Here is a 15675-nt window from a genome sequence, read left to right as displayed (position 1 = left end):
AACCACAGAATATACACTGCATTAGTTAGGTCTGAATGAGTATCTTCTCTAGTAAACAGCAGGTTCCTTAGTATTTATGTTCTTCAATACAATTGCCAAAAGCAAGCCTTACATAAAGAAAGTCTAGGTGTGGTCCAGGCTTTAAGCTAACAAGTGTTTCATTCACAGATTCCAGGTGTTTCTAGGAGCTATTTGCTTATACTGATCAGCAATAGAATTTGTTGTTGTGTGTTACTTCAGGGGTGAAATAACCACAGTAAAGTTTGACAGAGAGAGTGCAACTGTCTTGAGAAATGAAGAAGATAGCAAACATCTTGTGAGATCAGAAAGCAGTTGTTCAAGAGTGCGAGAACATACAAATGCTCAAAGGCAATTGCTGTTTGCTGAAAGCTGAGTTTCAGTGTTCTAAGGTAGAAACGAAATGTAAGGAAACCACGGTGGATTCTGCCCCTCTACCCATAGGAAGACCAGACTCTGTGGAAAACCAGACTTTTGATTTAAAATGACTATTTTCCCAAATTGAACCTCTGTTCTAGTCAGCTCTTCTCCCCTACTTCCCACAAAAAGCACATATTTCTACACTTTTATTAGTTTTCACTTTTCTTTGGAATCTCATCTCTGTCCCTTCCTACAATCAAATGTCACTCATACTTCAGGCTCAGCTCCAGCCTGAACTTTATAACAAGCTTTCCTTTAAAATCTTTTTCAGCTTATAATCATCATCCCTTACTCATTATTGTTTCAAGAATATTCTATTTAATTGCATTGGTCTTTGAATTGTTCATTTTGAATAGGTTCCATGTTTCTCTCCAGTTAGGCCTTCAGATAATTTAGAGAATGGTTTTGCTATCACAGAGCTCATGTGGCAAGTCAGTGCTCCATAATGCTTCAGATAGAGTGCAAAACCTACATTAAATTGTCCTTGTTGAACCCTGGATCCATGAAATGCTAGCCTGCAATATGAAGCTGGACAGGGTTTTATTCTTTCTGCACCTCATCTGCACAGTGAAGATAATGTTACCTTACTTGTAGGTTTCTGCAAATATTGCATAAGTTATTCCAGATAAACATTTAAACGGTGCTTGGCATATAGTAAGAAAGGTCTAAATGTTAGCTATTCTTATTAAATATTGATTTTGCATATATTATTTTACCTATAAACAAAGTTAACTGCTGTCATTGCACACAGAGGGAAAAATACATGCTGTGCAAGAACTTACATAACTGAAGGGACAACCTAAAGAATCACAAATTCTGGAAAGGAATGTGTGGCTTACTTTTTACATTTGTTAACAGTACAAAGAAGTTTGTAGTGTAAAGAGGAGATCAGACAGAATGGGCTCAAGTATCAGCTTTGTTAATGACTTTTTGTCCAGAGAAGCAACCTGTGGAGAATTTCAATAATACACAGAAGTAGATGGAATAGTACAATAACTCCCATCTACGAAATTGAACTCATGTTTAACTTCTGTTTAGCTTTTTTAGTCTATGAAATAATACCCATCATGGAAAGTGCTAGATAACAGTACGTTAAAAATTAGAGGACTACAACCTGGGTAAAAAAAGAGCCAAAGACCTTATAGGTGCAACCCACAGAAGATAAACAGATGAAAAATAAGGATATGAAAAGATGTTCCACATCAAATGTCATCAAGCAAATGCAAATTAAAACAGCAATGAGATATTACTACATACTTAACAGAATAGCTAAAATCCAGAACACTGAATACATCAAATGTTAGCAAGGATGTAGAGCAACAGAAATCCTTATGTATTACTAGTGGGAATGTAGAATGGTAGAGCCACTTTGGAAGATGGTTTGGCATTTTCTTACAAAATTAAAGATACTCTTATCATATGATCAAACAAATATTCTTCTTTGTATTTACTCAAAGGAATGGAAAATTTATGTCCATACAGAAACCTGCACACGGATATTTATAGTGGCTTTATTTGTAACTGCTAAAACTTGGAAGAAGCTAAGATGCCCTGCAGAAAGTGAACATGCAAATAAAGTGTAATATATCCAGAAAAAGGAATATTATTCATTGCTAAAAAGAAATGAGTAATCAAGTCTTGAAAAGAGATGGAAGCACCATAAATGCACATTACTAAGTGATCAAAACCAATCTAAAAAAGCTACATACTACATGGTTCCAACTATGTAACATTCTGGAAAAAGTAAAACTATGGAGACAATAATAGCAGTGGTTGCCAGGGGTTGGGGAAGAGGAAGAATGAATAATTAGAGCACAAGGGATTTTAGGGCAGTAAAAATACTCTGTTTGATACCATAATAATGGATGCATCCTATTAAACATTTGTCTAAACCATCAGAAAATACAACACTAACAGTAAACCATAATGTAAACTGGGACTGGAGGCGATTATGATGTATATCAGTGTAGGATCAGTGTCGGTTCATCAGTTGTAGCAAATGTACCACTCTGGTGGAGGAGGATGGGGGAGGCTATATATGTGTGGTCACAGGGGAGATACATGATAAATATATATATCATATATAAATATATATATGATATATATACTTATATATATCATATATATAAATATATATGATATATATATACTTATATATATACTTATATATATATATATTATATATATATAAATATATATATGATATATATTGTATATACATATATGTATATACATATATGTATATATGTATATATGTATATATGTATATACATATATATGTATGTATATATATGTATATACATATATATACATACATACATATATGTTTATACATATATATGTATATATATGTATGTATGTATGTATATATATGTATATACATATATATGTATATATGTGTATGTATATGTATGTATATACATATATATGTATGTATGTATATACATATATATGTATGTATGTATATACATATATATGTATATACATATGTGCATATATACATATGTATATACATATGTATATATGCACATATGTATATGTATATATACACATATGTATATATGCATATGTATACATATATGTGTATATACATGCATGTATGTATACATATGTATATATATGCATGCATGTATATGTATGTATGTATATATGTATGTGTATATGTATATATATGTATATATATGTATATACATATATGTATATACACACATATACACACATGTATATATGTATATATACGTATATATGTATGTATATATGTATATGTATGTATATACATATATGTATATATGTGTATGTATATATATGTATGTATATATGTATATGTACGTATATACATATATGTATATATGTATGTATATATGTATATATGTGTATATATGTATGTATATATATGTATATATGTATGTATATATATGTATATACATATATATGTATATACATGTATATATATGTACATATATATGTATATACATGTATACATATATGTACATATGTATGTATATACATATATAAAAATATATATGTATATACATATGTATATATGTATATATGATATATATGATATACTTATATATATAAATATATATATGATATATATACTCTTCTCAATTTTCCTATAAACCTAAAATTGCTCTAAAAACCAAACTTAATAGAAAAAGAAACTGGATGACTACATGGATTTAGAGCAAAGTCTGGAGCAAGTCTCTTAAAATAGAATCCTCAAAATATCATACACCTCCATTGGGTAGAACGATTCAGCCATTATTTGTTTTTGGAGAAAAGGGGAAAAGATAAACCAGTTAAGAAGAGTAAATGATGCAGATAAAAATATCTGCATCGTTTTCTAGTTTCAAGTTTCATTCTTTTCAATCTTGTATACCTTCGGCATTTCCAGCTACAATCTTTACCAAGAAAATATTTGAGTGAAATTGTGACCTCGAAATTCATAATATTTTGGCTAGATCAAGGCATAAAAATGAGCTCAGAAAATGTAAAATATTTTTAAGCATGAAAATTATAGATGTCCTTTGGTATCAAAATATTTAATTAGCTAGAACTCCCCATTCTTTGATCATTTTCACTCAAGAAATAGTTACAAACATTCTAACATTTCAAGTGGCTCCTGTGCCCTTGAAAAGTGAATCTATGTTTGCAATGATAAATTTCATGGAGTCAAATATGGATCATAAAATTTAATGTCTAGATTAGTATTTATGATATGTAAAATGTTATTCATAATTGTTATTTAATTGTATATTAGAATAATATTTTGAATACCTTGTTTTAAACTTAAAACATGTTCAAATATCTTGTTTTATTATCTTATAAGATATTATAATAACATGTCCTGTTTATTTTTGCCTTTTTAAATGTTGCTATCAGAAAATTTAAAACGATCTGTGTATCTCACGTAGCATTTCTATTGGGTGGTGTTGCCCTAAATATGATGCAATATAATTGCAAATAGGATGTGCTACTTTCTCTTTTTACCCTTCTTGCTGGGGTTTTTCTACTAGAGATAAATTTTCCTTGGTTTTCCAAAGCAAATAATTTGTCCACGAAAGCCTTATGACATCATACCCAACGAGTGGCTGAAATAGCCAGTTTACTTAAAGCCACCAAAGGCAGGCACATCAGGTATATTTTTCATTCAGAACCTTGATATTTTAGGAGCAGACTTTAATTATTGTTGAGATTCAATATGATGAAACATTGGGTGCTGGTCTTTTCCTTCTGCATTAGTTCCCTCCCTCTGGAAGCCAACCTACCTCCCTTTTGAGGTATCCAGTATCTCAAAGATCACCTCTCAGTAATGTCCACTTTAAGGCATTCAATTTAGGCAGGAGGTTAAAGATCACAGTGTCTAATGAGACATTCAAAAGTGTGATTTAAAAAAAAAACACCTCCATTTATTTGGAGTATATTTATACATTTATTCCTTTAACAGCAGTAGAATCCATCCTGTCCCTAATTCTTTTCTTCCCAACTGGAATTTTAAGTGGAAATCCAGTATGTAAAAAATCAGACAAAAGTGGAACTTTGAAGAGGCTCTACAGAAGTGCTGAAAAATTAAAAAGTCCCCACTCACTCGGTGTCCTTTTCAGCTGCTGAAAGGGTCCCTGGGACACCACGTGGGAAATGAGGAAAACGTTTTATTAAAAACAGGTCTTAATGTGTGAGGATTTTGGATTCAAAGTCAGTCTTGGCCACAGACTAGCTACACAAATTTAGTCTGCCACCACAACTATCATAGGCTTTCATCATGTATAAAACAGAATATATATATTTATTTCCTGGAATATGTAAATCACTGTTCTTATTATATACCTTGACCTAACCTGTTCCCCTTTATATTTGTCAATCTCTTCACTAGTGTCTCTAGTGTTACCAGAATAACCTATCTAAAAAAAAATCAAACTTAGCAGAGTAATAAGACCATCTATGAGCTATTCCTTACCTCCCATTAGTTCCCATGGCTTCCTGCTTTGCACTGTTTGCTCTAATAATATTGAACAGAGTGGTAAACGTTTCATACCTCAGTGTTTTATCTCAAGCCATTTCCTTTACCTACAACACCACTGACTTTCCATATATGTGCAACTATTGAAATATGATGTAGAATAAGTTACCTTCATCAGAAACAATTTTTTTTGTAAATAAATGAAACAAATGGATCAAAAGCTCACTCAAGGTGATTTCAGATATGGATGATTTATTTTAGGATGTAGTAGTGTTTCACAAACCTGAGGGGGAGGAAAAAGTCTAACTGAAATTCATCAAAGCTTATTTCTCACTCTTTTTTTTTTTACTGTGCCTGTCATTTTTTTTTTTTTTCTGTTCTTTTTTCTGATTTCAAAAAGCCCATCATATTGTCAATAGCTCCTGGGCCTACAATGACACAGAGGCCCTGCTATTAACTTTTTAGGTCTCTTTGGGTCCCAACTCAAAAAGACAAAATCTGTTTTGGCTAGCTGGGCTAAGGCATCCATTCGTTGTTTTTGCTGATAAAGTAGGAAAATTCTCTACATATGGAATTTTACTAGCATGTGAAAAATCACTAGCATGTCTAGTATATTATGCCGTCATTACAGAAAAGAGTAATGGCTTAAATATCGATTATGGGTATTGCTCTCCACTAATCGTGGATCTGCTCATTAGAACCTTGGAAACATACACAATTCATAATCAGTATTGTAAATGTGTAAGCACTTTAATTATTGTGACAGCCTCACGCTTAATAAATAACACTGAAGTTAAACAAACATAAGTAACTACTGTATCCAGAAATGGGCAAGTAGCTATTATACGTGCGTTCAATCTGTAAAACAACATGAACAGATAGTCCGATGGCATTTTCAGGTAAACAAAATGAGATTCAGAGAAGTTAAATACTTTCTCCAGGTACTCACATTTAGTAGACAGCACAGCTGGAAGTCAAACATCAATCTGACTGTAAGATCTCTGCTTTCTCTGAATGGTGGAATTGGTCTCCTTGTCAGCAAGGGAGGAGAACAGCCTGGGATCTGTATCAGCACGACTGTTCTACAATGATACATCCCTGGAGATTTAAGAAAAATAAAATGACAATAATAATACAGAATAGTAAACATTTACATAGTGCTTACCACTTGCCAGGCAATGTTCTAAGCATTTTAAATCTATAAACTCATTTAATCTCCAAATAAGTCAATAAGCCAGCCTCCATTACTGTCCCCTGAGAGGGAAACTAAATCAACTCATAGTGAATCACAGCCAAGAAATGGAAAATCATATTAAATATCCAAGTAATCCACAGGCCAGATGGTCTTAACGGTTAACATTTTTTAAATATATTATGAAATATAAAGTTGTGTCCATCAGCCAAAGTGATGTCAGTGGCATCCACAACCATGGGAGTAGAGAATAAGAGTACTTACAGAGACATATTAGCATTGCCATTCTAAAAGTTCTCCTCCCCTGGCCCCCAAAGAATGTTTTCTTTCTGCCACAAAGATCTATTGGTGTAAGTATAAAGATAACTGTAAAGGTAGATTTGTCACTCAATTTTAGCTTCATGTCAATAAACATTCAAATCATATAATTAACCCCCCTTGCTTAGATTCTGTGTTCACCTGGCAAGTTTTAATTACATTGCATTTTTCCTTTCAGATTTCTCAGCACTAAGAGATTATGATGTTAAGAGAGTTAAATGCTCTCAGAAGTTCTATTTACAATTTCAGATTAACAAATTATCATTAGCCCGGTACAACAATAATGTCAGTTGGTTAATGGAATTCTCATTCTTCAAGTATTGTGAAATTGGACTTTAATATTCCAATGACAGAGACTGGTCACAGTACTTTATGAGAGACACTTCACCCAAAGACCTCCTTAGCAGTGTGAGAAATTTCACCGGATGCCTTACACTATCACTACACTACACTACACTACATTACCACTACCATATTTGAGTCATTGTCCTTGGTACTAGAACGAATCACTAAACTTTGCCCAACATTCTTCAGAAATCTTACCTGCTCTCATTGCTCCTTCCAAGTTTCCATTGTCATTTTAATGGCTGCAAACCCTCAATAACAAATATCACAGCCATTACAATAAGACCTTTTCTCTCTTGAAATCAGCCTTCCTATCATTCTAGCATGCCATTTTGAAATTAGACTTCTTGAAATATTCATCGGCCCCTTATCCTTTAACTCCCTATTTCCATTATGATAAAATATAAAAGCTTACACAGTCGGTATCCAATCACTAAACCTAGTGTGCAGACCACAGCTTGCAACTCTGAATCTGTGTATATTTTAGTAAAACAGAATGTTTTTATTATTCTCTTAGTTCACAAAAAAAATAGAGAGAAAATATAAAGGAAATAAACAATTTTCTGTGATGCCAATACTTAGGCAAAAAAGACTTCTATTTTTTTTAATGATACTGAACTTTTAATCTTATTAATGGTTTGTATTTATCTCTTGGCAATTTTATCTTCAGACCCTTTACTCATTTTATCTTGAGCTGTAAATTTTTATTGATTTATAAAATTGCTTTATATACTAAATATATTATGTTTCCCATATATGTGACATCATTTTACCAGTATAACAATCTTTTTTAATATGTAGATTTTATATATACATATATAAGTTAACTTTAAGATATAATTAATGTTATACACACACACACACACACACTTTATATATGTACATACAGTTTCAAGAGCACTGGATCTGAAAACAAAATTTCTGAGTTCAAATCCTCACTTCTCCTTTTATTATTTGAAGGTCCTTAATCATCAATATTGACTTGTGAAAAGATTAAATGAATTTACATATGTTAAACCTTTAGAAGAATGCCTGGTACAGGGGTGCAGGTGGCTCAGTTAGTTAAGTATCCAATCTTGATTTCAGCTCAGGTCATGATCTCAAGGTTTTGAGATTGACCTCTGCATCAAGGCGTGTGCTGAGCAAGGAGCCTGTTTGAAATCCTCTCCCTCCCTTTCCCTCTGCCCCTTCCCTGCTTGCCCATGCATGCGCACATGTGTGCTCTCTCTGGAAATAAATAAATAAATAAATAAATAAGAAGAATGCTTGGTATAATGTAAAGATTCAGTCAATGCCACTGTTACCATGATAATAAAGATTATAACAAGGACAATTAATGGCAATGGTGATTGTAGTAAAGGTAATGATAATGGTGTTAATGATATTCTAAAAATCAACAACTGGTTTTTACTATAATTTAAATTAAAAAAAATTAACATTCATTTATTTTTGAGGGAGAGAGAGACAGAGTATGAGCAGGTGAGGAGCAGAGAGAGAGGGAGACACAGAATCCGAAGATGCCTCCAGGATCTGAACTGTCAGCACAGAGCCTGATGAGGGCTTGAACTCAAGAACCGTAAGATCATGACCTGAGCCGAAGTCGAACACTTGTTGAGCCACCCAGGCGTTGCAATCTTTTAAAAAATTTGCTCAAGTCAATATTCTTTCAATGTGACGTTTCAATTACTTGGGAGCAGAAATTCATTATTCATGTCATTGAAAATGCCTAAAATAGTTTCTTCCATTGAATAGGTAATTGTAATAATGGTAATAAAATGAAATATTAAGGTTTTATGCACTATTCATTATGCAAAATGTTTTGTACACATTAGGCTATTTAAGTATCAAAAACAACCCAATGAAGTAAGTATAATCATTCTCCCAGTTTTAGAGATCAAGATGTTAAGACACCAAATATTTAAGTAACTTGGCTAAACTCCATGAACTACTTAGTGGCAAAACTCTATAGAGTCTAAGCCTTTAACCAGAATAATACTATCTCTTAGTAAAGAAGCATTTGAAAGTTGCTTAGCTGATCTTCTATTTGTATATAGTAATCTATTTTATTAACATGGATGACTATTAAAGTATATAGAATACACACACACACACACATACACACACGCACACACACACACATGTTGTTTATTATTGTTAACAGTTTCAACTGGTTAAATAAATTTTCTTACTGCTCTCCAAGATACAGATTTTAAAGAAAATAAATCAATTTTCATTACTACAGATTTTTTTTTTGCTTCTATCAAATGAATACCTGCAGTTCTAATACTTTTAAAAAGAAAATAAAGAACATCATGGCTAATCAAGTGATCTACTGATTACATAATGACATCAGTGATCCAGAGGTGCCTAGGTGGCTCAGTAGGTTGGGCGTCTGATTCTTGCTTTTAGCTCAGGTCATGATCTCCTGGTTCATAGGATTGAGCCCCGCATCAGGCTCTGCACCAACAGCATGGGGCCTATGTGGGATTCTCTCTGTCTCTCTCTCCTCCTCCCCCACTCACACACATGTGTGTACTCCCTCTCAAAAATAAATAAACATCTTTTTTAAGTTTTTTTAAATGTTTATTTTTGAGAGAGACAGAGACAGAGTGTGAACAGGGGAGGAACAGAGACATAGGGAGACACAGAATCAGAAACAGGCTCCAGGTTCCAAGCAGAGAGCCTGACACGGGGCTTGAACTCACAAACCGCAAGATCATGACCTGGGCGGAAGTCCGACGCTCAACTGACTGAGCCACCCAGGCACCCCCAAAATAAATAAACATCTGAAAAAAGTGTCAAAAAAAAGGACATCAGTGATCCAAATATAGAATACTTAATCCAAGTTTAGTTTTGTTTTGCTTTTTCCTTTTAACTAAAGTAATAAAATTCACCCTGGCATTGATGTATCTTGCCCATGTGAACAAAAGACTCCACTTACCAGATACTGAAGAGATGTGTGCCACAAATGTTTCAGTGAGAAGAGAAACTAATTATTCCAGCAATTTACACAGCAACAATTTCACACACACACACACACGCACGCGCGCGCGCGCACACACACACACACACACACACACACACACACAAAACAAAACAAAAAAAAACCATTGGAAATTTTGTTTCCTAAATTACTCTTAAAGCCCTGCTTCTGTCTACAGTGTATCTAAATATTATTTATCCTTTCATGGTTCCTCAATCTTCCATGATGCTTTTCATAAGTAGGGCTAAACACACCCAGACAACTTCACTTTATAAATCTGTAACCTTTCTCTACTTTCCTATTTACCTTGTTCCGAGAATTCAGATAAAGTTTTCTAGTTCATTAAGGGGTTTATTTTTCTTTTGTTATTTAACATTTATTGAGCATCTACTTTTTTTGCCGTTTAAGTATAATTGGCATAAAATATCCTATTACTTTCAGACATACATCATAGTGATTTGTTTTATTCAATATTATTAAATAATCCCCACAAGAAGTCTAGTTACCATCTGTCACCATACAAAGTTATTACAATATTACTGATTTTATCCCCTATTCTATATATATGTCCCTGTGGCTTATTTATTTTATAACTGGAAGTCTGTACCTACTAATCTTCTTCACCTATTTTGCCCATCTTACAACCCCTACCTACCCTTTCTGGTAGCTAACAATCTGTCGTATCTATGAGTCTGTTTCTATATTGTTTTACTTGTTTTGTTGTTTTATTTTTTAGATTCCACATAGAACTGAAAACATAGTTATCTGCCTTTCTCTGCCTGACTTAATTTACTTAGCATTATATCCTTTAAGTCTATCCATGTTGTTGTAAGTGGCAAGATTCCATTATTTCTTATGGTTGAGTAATATTTCATTGCACATATATACCACCTTTCTCTATCCATTCATCTATTGATGAACACTTAGATTGCTTCCATATTTTGGCTATTGTAAATAATTGTTCATCTATCTCCTCAAATTGGTGATTTTGTTTTCCTCAGATAAAAGCCCAGAAATGGAGTTAATGGATCATATGGTAGTTCTATGTTAGCTTTTTGAGGAACTACCTACTGTTTTCCATAGTGACTATACCAAGTTACATTTCCACCAACAGTGTATGAGGATTTCCCTTTCTCCACATCCTGGTGAACAGTTGCTATTTCCTGTCTTTTTGATAACAGCCATTCGAACAGGTATGAGGTAAAATTTCATTGTGGTTTAGAGTTGTATTTCCCTAATGATTAACAATGTTGAGCATCTTTTCTTGTGCCTGTTGGCCATTGTATATCTTCTTTGGAAAAAGTTCTATTCAAGTCCTTTACCCATTTTAAGTGGGTTGGTTTTTTTGATACTAAGTTGTGTAACTGCTTTATATATTTGGAATATTAACATTTTATTGAATATATGCCTCTCCTATTCAGTAGGTTGCCTATTCCTGTTTTTGATAGCTTCTTACATGGTGCATATTTTTTATTTGATGCAATTCCACTTGTTTATTTTGGCTTTGTTGCCCTTGCCTGAGGAGACTGATTTAAATATATATATATATATATATATATATATATATATATATATTGCTAAGACTATGTCAAAGAGCTTACCACATACATGCTGAACGATTTGTTAATAATGTTCTTTCAGCTTATAGTGGGTTGAATAATATCTACCAAAATTTCACGTGTCTCCAGAGCCTAAAATGTGACCTCATATAAAAACAGGATACTGCAGGGCCACCTAGGTGGCTCAGTCAGTTAAGCGTCCGACTTCAGCTCAGGTCATGATCTAATAGTTCATGAGTTTGAGCCCCACATCCACCTCTGTGCTGACAGCTCAGAGCCTGGAGTCTGCTTCAGATTCTGTGTTTCCCTCTCCTCTGCCCTTCCCCTGCTCACGCTTTGTCTCTCAACAATGAGTAAACATTAAAAAATAAATAAAAAATAGGATTCTGAAAATATAATATAAAGCAGAGGTAGAAGACATACAGAGGAAGAGATCTTGTGGAGATGGAGACAGACATGGCCACGAGCCAAGGAACTCCAAGGATTGCCAGAAAATACGAGAATCTGAGCGAGAGGCATAGAAAAAAATCTCTCACCATGTTCCCAGAAGGAACTAACCTTGATGACACTGACTTGTGTCAGTCAATTCTCGTAGTCTCCAGAATTGTGAGGAAAAAAAAAAAGAAAGAAAGAAAAATGTGTATTGCTTTAAGCTACCCAGTTTGTGGTAATTCATAAAGGCAGTACCAGGAAATTAACCCACTGATAATTTTTCATGTTCCTTTATGAAAATGTTCCCTTCCTGGAGTTAATAATTGAATCCAGAATAATTGAATAATAGAATATCTAGCTGTTTTCAGCTTTAAGGTTATCAGTTTATGCTGAGACTTAGTTGATTTTTGTTCTATTGCTCTTTGAAATGTTCAAATGAGTGACACGATAATGGAGCTATGTCTCATATTTTTCTTTTCATTTTGCATATTAATTCACTTATTTATAGCTTAAAGATAATCACAAAATGTGAGGGACATAACTATAATCAAAACTGCCACTCCTGAAGGCTATCTTAAGGCGTTAAGGAGTCTATCAATGATTTTTTTTTCAATTAATCCAGACTTTCTTTTTTCTCACTACTGGATTATATTCTAATCATTTTCATAATAAATTACAAATACTTTAGAAATAGGCTCTGGGGCACCTGGGTGGCTGAGTTGATTAAGCATCCGACTTCAGACCAGGTCATCATCTCATGGTTCCTGGGTCCGAGTCCCATGTCAGGCTCTGCAATGACAGCTCAGAACCTGGAGCCTACTTTGGATTCTGTGTCTCCCTCTTTCTCTGCCCCTCCCCTGCTTACATTCTGTTTTTCTCCATCTCTCAAAAATAAATAAACATTAAAAAATTTAAAAAAAAGAAAGACTCTAAAATTCTTGGTCTAACATCTATCATTTTTTGAAGCTCTTTTGGTTTCTACACCTTCATGATTTCTTAAGTATTTTATGTTTGTTTGTTTTTTCATCAAATCATTTCCAATGACTGTCCTTCCAACATGTGAAACAAATAACACTGATTAGGACTACTAGATTATGTGCTGCTAGAGAGATTGTAAACTTCTTTGTAAATTTCTGTCTAAATTGTGTAGCCACTAGAACATTTTTAACAATGGCTCTCAATTTATATCAAAACTATGGTTAAAAATCAACCTCAAATACCTTATTCCCTTCAGAACAGGGTTATTCACTAAGAGGCAGTAGAGAACTGGGGTTTCTTACTAGCCGGAAGGGAAGAAAAGAAGGCTAAAAGAAGGCAATGGAGGAAACAGGACAGGAGCAGAGGAATCACGAAATAAAGTCAACGAAACTGAAATTCTGGTTTTAGAGAATCTAAAAGAGAAACAGGTTTAGATTCTAAAATGGTTTATTTGTGGGGCACCAGGGTGGCCCAGTCAGTTGAGCGTCTGACTCTTGATTTCAACTCAGGTCATGATCTCATGGTTGTAGTGCAGAGCCTGATTGGAATTCTCTCTCTCTCCCTCTCTCTCTGTCCCTCCCCTGGTCTGTCTGTCTGTCTCTCTCTTAATATAAGTAAACATTTAAAAATAAATAAATAGGGGCGCTTGGGAGGCTCAGTTGGTTGAGCTTCCAATTTCGGCTCAGGTCATGATCTCACAATTTGTGGTTTCAAGCCCCACATCAGGCTCTATGCTGACAACTCAGAGCCTGGAACCTGCCTCAGATTCTCTGTCTTCCTCTTTCTCTGCTTCCCCTCCACTTGCACTTTGTCTCTATGTCTCCGAAAAATAAATAAACTTAAAAAATCATAATAAAATAAAAATAAAAATAAAATTACTTATATGCTTTGTGTAAGGGATTTATTGAAGAATAAATTTTGAATCTAAATCATTTTGGAAGCATCTTTATTCCAATAAATATAGACGGTTAGATATTTGAAGTTTTTTTTTAATGTTACTCCTTTTTCATTATAATGATCTTCATAAATGATTATGTGCATATCAAAATTTCCCCAAATGACTACTCTAATACTAAATTATTCTTCTATTATGACATTAAATGTAAGCATATGAATCATAATTTTAGTACAAAATTAGTACAAAAAGTACAAAAGTATTTAAGTCAGGGTAGTCTGGCCCAATTTGAGCATGGACCTAGACCAAGATAAATCTAAGACTGTAGGGTAATAGTTTGCTGAAGTTTTGCTTTTCCTGTTTAGACCCCTAAGATAAGTCAACCTTCTACCATTGCAGACCCATAAAATCTGCAATTTTTAATAGAAGGGAAGTTTGTGGTAGATCTCTGATTCAAAGACCTTCATGAATGAATGAGATGACTGAGGATATGGTTCTCAATTAGGATTAGATTTATCAAGTATCAATTCACCAAAAGATTACCAGAAAAGCCCATTTGGTCAAGCAAATATAAGTTTATTAGGCATTTACATAACCTGAACAGATCTCAGAAGAAGAAAGTCAGGGAAGTTCATAGTATTTTTAGGCACTGAGTCAGATGGGTTTAAGGTAGGTCTTGTGTGGTGGGGAATTGGTTGAGATTGGGCAAATTTTATTACATACGAATTTAGAGTTTTGGGGCACAGTGAGGGGAGTGTCTTACGGAAAGCCTTGAAGAACAGCTATTATTATTGATAATTAGTCAATTTATTTGGTTCCCAGTCTTATCTTCCATTAGCAAGTATTCCTTGGATGAAGTATCTAAGTTCGTTTTGCTGTTTCTCTATATTATTTAACATAGGAACAGAAAATATACCCAGTCACAGAATTCTTAAACTTAGGGACAGGAAGGAATCTAAGTTTCAGTTCTCACACAAGTGGATCTCTTCTTTTTTACTCAATACTACACATTGCAAACCAAAGTATTTTCAATTTTCTCCTGAGTCATACTTCTTTTCCTTCAAGTGAAGCCATCATAATCCTATAGATTGTTTTTCTAATTTTTCACTATCCAGTTTCTTGGTAGAATAGTATATGATAGGTATGGAAAATCTTAGCAAGGTATTGGAAATGGAGAGGAATTTCCTATATATTATATATGTGGATCCAATTTAGTGCATATTGATTGAAATAAATTAGTCGCTCTTATGCTCAAAGTCACTAGCTTAGCATATAGTCTGAGAATAGCCTGTTGCCATGTTTACGGTGCTGTGATGGTGTTAGCTGTGGCAATGGTACTGGTGGGGAGTTTTTGTTGGTTTTGATAGGAGAGGGTAAAGGATGATTTTCAGAATCCTGCAAAGTAGGATGTCACATATCCAAAGTAATACATTTCTCCAGCTCTCAATAGGTGGCGTCTAAATTGCCAGAGAATAGTCAGTCATTCAGCTTGATGTCAGTGCATGGAAAGAGGACTTTTGTTGAGAGGAAGAGAACATATCATCCACATTCACAAAGATGTCAAGTTTAGAA

This window comes from Prionailurus bengalensis, chromosome A3, assembly GCF_016509475.1.
Source record: "Prionailurus bengalensis isolate Pbe53 chromosome A3, Fcat_Pben_1.1_paternal_pri, whole genome shotgun sequence".
Taxonomy (NCBI): Eukaryota; Metazoa; Chordata; class Mammalia; order Carnivora; family Felidae; genus Prionailurus; species Prionailurus bengalensis.
The sequence above is the reverse complement of the archived record's forward strand: the minus strand, read 5'-3'. Positions refer to the sequence as shown.